A 5,763-nucleotide genomic window follows, 5' to 3' on the forward strand; every position below is an offset into this window, starting at 1 on the left:
CATCCGGTGTAGCTTTGTTAGTTTGCAAATCAAGTAATTTATTTTTGTTCTGTGATACTTAATTTTCCAAGGGAAAAAAGTACAGTAAACTGCCATCTGGAGGTGTTCCTGGGCAGCTGGCTCCAGGTGCCCCTGCTTGAGCAGAGGCTTTGGAGGTGACCTCCAGAGGTCCCTTCCTGCCTCGGCCATTATCTGATTCTGTGATTTTTATTTCAGTTTTCTAGTAGGAAACACCCTGTACCCTTTTCTGAAAATGTGCAGGTACTTCTTCCGTGGCGCTGTTGACTCTGGGCCAGGAGACTCGCAGATCACTGTGCTCCCAACGCTGTCATCCTGCTATTCGGATCCTTTGAAGTAATAAGAGATTTTCTTTCCAGCAACAAACTGTCAGCATAAACTCGTTGGTGAGAGTGTGCCGCCACATCCCTGCTGCAGGAGGGGAGGGGTGTGTGCCTCCCACCCTACTTGCCACCCTCCCTCATAAAATCCAGGGTAAGTTTTTTATTCCTTTGAATAACTTACTCTGTTTCTATCACTGTGTTCTTGTGCTGGTTCATGTTCTGCTAATTAACCACCTTTGCTCTCCTGTGCTCTGTTTGGTATGCCTCGCCATTTTACCTGTTCACAGCTCTCGACACTGTGTAGCTTTTACCAAGTTAACCCGAGCTCCTGTAGCTGCCTCATCCTGGGTTCTTGCTGCCAAGTGAAGTTTGCACCCAAGGAAAGTGTCCGCAAGAGCTGGGTGCACGCGCAGCCTGACAAGTGAGAGTTAGTCAGCCGGCTTGGCACGCTGCTGCTGCAGCACAGCGCGTGGCAGCCTGCGGTGCAGGGCTCTCCTCTCCCGGCCACTATGGCCTGCCCAGGGACCAGTTTGGCAGGGAGCATCCCCAGATGCAGCTCCCAGGAGCGCCAGGCAGCCCGCGCAGGGGCTCCGGCCTTGCCGGCAGCTGTAGGAGCAGGCTCTGCAGCGGAGGCCAGGGCAGCCGCTGGCAGCCTCGCGTTGGGTCCCTGCCCGGTTTTATGTGGCAACATGCGATGCGCTTGGCAGCGCTGCCCAATTCCTCATGGCCTGCGTCTGCTCCCATGCGCAGGGGAGCGTGTCCTGTCCGCAGGACCTACGCTGAAGCATCCAGAAAGCAAAGCCAGGCTGTAAGTAAATGTCACTGCTGCTGTTACCTCCCTTCGTAGCACGGGCTAAAGGGCTGCCCTTCCTCTGCGTGCAGGCTCTCGACTTCCGTATTTGTCAGCTATGTGCCTGAAAACCAGGGGTTCCTGGTGCCGATACCTGGCTGGGCAGGGCACAGCAGAGCCTCCAGCCAGCTCCGGAGGCTTCCCTCCTGTTCATAAATTGTGCTGGGACCGGAGCTGGAGCATTCGCTGAGTGTCCGCAGTGTTTCCCAGACCCCAGCCTTTTTCATGCTCTTAAATCTTTTCAAGCCGCCGCAGTTGTGGGGGGATGGCCTCAGTGACACGAGCCTGCCCCGCGAGCCTTGATTTATTCAGAAGCACAAGTGTTGTGAAACCCTGCCCTGTCCTGTGATCATTTCAACAAGAGGCTCAGGAAAAAACGGCTATTGCCTTCCCTGGTAAGTTCAGCTCGCCCCGGTTCATTATGTACATCTCAACCCTGGCACAGTGTCAGGGAACCAGCTATTGAAGATAAGATCATGAATAGTTAATGTTCTCAGTTACCCAAGCATATTTAAAAATTAACACAAGCCTGGTGCTGATGAGATTAAAAAATGGGTCATCAAAGAGAGGAAAAAAACCAGAAAACAATTGCATCTACCCTCGGGCTTCGCTAATGACTGCGTTTTCGTGGAAGGTCCTATCTCTTCCTTACTTCAATCCTTCAGTGGTTTAAAATACTGGATACTTCGTTAAACCACCTCCTGCCTGCTAGGTTCTCCTTTCCTCCTCCCGTCCCGCAGGAGTTTGCTGCCCCTTCAGATGAGGCTCCGGGCTCAGGTGTGGCGGCACTGGCCGGTGCCCTGAGTGCCTGCCCCGCACATGTCCCTCCGGGCACCTCGGAGCATCTGAGCCGATGGGCACGTGGATGTGACGGCTCCGGTGACCCGGCGTGGCAGTCAGGGTGTGTGTCCCGGGATGTGGGCAGGGGGCTGTGCCTGGGTGCGGCACCGGTGAGGGGCTCCCCCTCGGCAGCAGCTTCATCTGCCCCTGGGGTCTCTCCAGGCTCCTGCTTGGAAAAGTCACCGCCTCTCCTCGTGGGGTGACAGCTTCACCCTCTGCCAAATGGAGCCCAGCGTTTCAAGTCCTGCCGGGTATGGAGGGGCTTAGCGAGGGAGCGGGCGGGTAGCGGAGGCGGAAGGAGAAGGATCCCTGCGGCCTGCGGGAGCGCCAGCCGTGGCCGGGCAGGCTCCCGTGCCAGGGTGGTCGCGGCTGTCACCTGCACCCTGAAAACTTGGATGTTCCCCACACGGAGGAAGCTGGAAGGGACACAGGATCATTTTTCAGAATGAAACTAGGCATTTGTAGGCAGACCGAAGCATAAGGGACAAATACATCCAAACCCTAATTTTTATGGCTCTTGCCCTGAAGTAGCTAACCAGGAGAGCTGGCGGCAGGGAGCCGGTCACCTCCCCCTGGAGAGCCCAGGCGCTGCGGTGTGGGTGTACCGGAGCTGGATGGCACAGGCCACGCGTGGGCACCTGCCGGTGTGGGCAGGCTCGAGCGTGTGGACGTGCCTTGGCTGCCTGTGCATCCATCCCCAGGTGAGCGAGGTGGCTCCTGACTCCCCTTGTGTGCCTGCCTGCGTGCAGGAGGTGGGGGTTCCCACGCTTTTTAGGAAGGTGGGTGAAGCTCGTACCCTCCAGGTTACAGGTACCGAGGGAGGAGGGGAACAGCCCCCGGAGACCTGGCACACGCTGGGCAGAGCTGGGCCCTGGCCTCCTGCCATCCCATGTAGCTGCTGCCACTTTTCCTTCCCGGGGCTGGCCTGGCTCTTTCTGGGTCTGCTCGTCCTCGCTGCACTGAGCCGGTCTGGCTGGGACACGGGACGAACGCAGCACAGCAGAGAAGGGGCAACCTCGGAGCGTGTCCTTTAATCGAGGGCCTTTTCCTCCTGCATCTGGGAGGCACGCCAGGGTTGGGGTTCCGATTTGCAGGGAAATGGAGCACTATTAAAGCTACTGTTTATCTCATTTTCTCCCGAATAGATGGCATCGATTTGCTTTGTGGAGGGACGCAGGCTGATTAAACTGTGAGTGTTTATTGACAGCCCCTGATGGGTCCGGGCAGCTGCTGCAGGGTCATCCCTGCTCTGCTTCTGCTGCCCCCCCCCCCCCCAATAACGTCTCGGGGTTTATCTCGCCAGCCGGCAGCTGCTCCACCCTGTAGTGGGGAAGCGCAGCCTGTCCCCCCCCGAGCAGGGCTGGGAGAGCCTTCCTCCCCCCTGGCACCACACCGTGTCCTGGGGTGAGACCCTGGCGCTGCACTGGGCTGGGGGAGGCGAGCAGCACTGTGGCCTCTGAGCTGGCACTGTCCCCCCGCTGCTCTCACTGTCCCGGGGATGTCACCCCCTGCATGAGCGCAAGTCCAGGCGGCCGAGCCCTGGTTCAGTGACCTGCAGCTGCCTGCGGCTGGCAGGGACCGGCTCCATGCCCAGGCTGGGGGTCTGCATGCAGTGGGGTGCCTGGGCTGGGGGTCTGCATGCTGTGGGTGGCAGCAGCATGAGGCAGAGCTGGGCCGAGGGAAGGGTTAAAGCTCCATCCCCAGACACGGATCACAGAGCTCTATTCCGGCTCATCTCTCCTGGCAAAGGCAGATTTTCTCTAAATGAGACGCTCTTGCGCATAACTTGCATGTAACAGAGGGGATAACTGCTCCGCTCATCACTTTGAAGGTTCAATTTCACATTAGGTTTAATGTCTCGTTGGAAGACTTATATATGTAATTCACCCCAGAGTTTAGAAAAATCTCGCACGTCCTTGCTCAGATTTATTGTTGGTACCATTTTACCTGATGCTGAATGTTGCAGGCACATCTATTGAACAGTGGGCTGTGATTTGTGACTCGCCAAAGGGGATTTCAGGATGCAGAAATAAATGTGCCCTACTCGACTAATAGCTAATAGCCTGCTGAGAGCGTCCCTGGCAGCATGCTTGGCTTAGGAAAGGACTGGCTGAACAGAGTAAGGAGCTGTTCTGCAGAGCAGGACAGATCCCTTTCTGAAAAATTTTAATTAACGTAAAACAAATGCACAGGAAAGGGCCAGCCATTAGCTGCCTTTGCTTCCTGAGACTCATCCCTGCTAATTAAGCAGTGTGTCAGTGCAAGTGACCTACAGATAACACAGCATCCAATTTGCATTTAAATTAAAAAACATATTTTTAAAATAAAGGTTTCGTTAAGCCCTGTCTGTTTGTCTTTCCAGGTGCACACGTTGTCAAACCCTTCACTGATTTTTATGGACGGGCTTTTGGACTGGCAGCAGCTCGAGGGTGGCACAGGTGGGTGCAGGCCCTCCCTGTCCTCTCTGCCCTTCAATGCTCTGACGTGGCCCAGTCCGGAGGAGTTTTTGGTGGAGCCTCTGCTCTCACGCCATGTGATGAGCTCTGCCCCGGCGTCCCCATCTGGGCTGTTCATCCTTGGGATGGTGCTTCGGGCGGTGAGGGGCTCTCGGCTACTTCCCACCAGGACACTGGTGTTTTTCCTCGCTGTGGTGTCGTTACCTACAGGAGCAGCACCAGCCGCAGAGGCTGCACTTCCCTCGTGGTGCTAGGGCTGTGGCTGCACCAGTGATTTTACAGGGAGGTTTTTCCCTCCACTGCTCCCAGAATGTGGCGCCCGCCTGGCCACTGTGGCTGTCCCAAGCCTTGCCTGGCCTGCTGCTGCAACGTAAGGAGAAGGTTGGGTAACAGGTGTCATGGCCCGGCAGTGAATTATGCTAAACCGAGTGCCCGCAGCTGGAGGAAGCGGGAGGAGGACGGTCTGTCTGTCCGTCCTGCAGAGCAGCAGCATCTCTGCAGGGGCCTGGTTGCACAAGGGCAGGGGTTTCGTGTGTTTGCACGATGCACACGCCATCCTGTGGGCCTCAGCACAGCAGGGATGCCGTGGGGGTCCTCGGACGGACAGCAGGACGTGTTGTTCCCGCACGCTTCACAGTGCCTTTCCTGGTGAGGAGGTGCTGGGTACAGGGGCTTCGCACAGCACACCCCCAGCACCTCGTGGCGAGCCATTTCCCACCGCCCCAGTGCCCCGAAGGACAACACCCCCCTCCCCGCTGTTGGTGAGACCCTCAGCCCGACGGCTGCCAGGCCCTGGCAGGGCTTTCGCGCGGCACGGGAGTGCCTGCTCTGGAGGTGAGGGTCCTTGCGAGGGGATGGGGACGGAAGCATTTCTAGCGCCGGTGCTGGTCGCTGGGAACCCTTCGCTCGGCAGAGGCCCATAGCGTGTGGAAACGCTGCGGCAGCGCTGCCTCTTCCCGGGCAAGCCCGTACCCAGGGGCTCCGAGCCATGTTTCTGTTCCTTGTATTAATGTGGTTCATAGCATGCAGCCTATATTCAGAAGGGGATCTGGTCTTCACTGGGGCCTCTGTCTTACCCGCATTTTTTAATTGTAAGTGTTGAAGCAGAACAGACTGTTAAAGAGACCCGCGCTGTGCTCTGTGCCGCTGGTGCCCACGCACTGGCATTCCCCCGAATGGCACCAGTGCTGCCCGGCTCCCCTCCAGTGAGGAGCTGGGAGCTTCGGCTGTGCTGGACAGGTTTCTCCCTGCCAGCGGCATTTATGGGATTTGAACT

Source organism: Falco rusticolus, chromosome 17 (assembly GCF_015220075.1).
Source record: "Falco rusticolus isolate bFalRus1 chromosome 17, bFalRus1.pri, whole genome shotgun sequence".
Taxonomy (NCBI): Eukaryota; Metazoa; Chordata; class Aves; order Falconiformes; family Falconidae; genus Falco; species Falco rusticolus.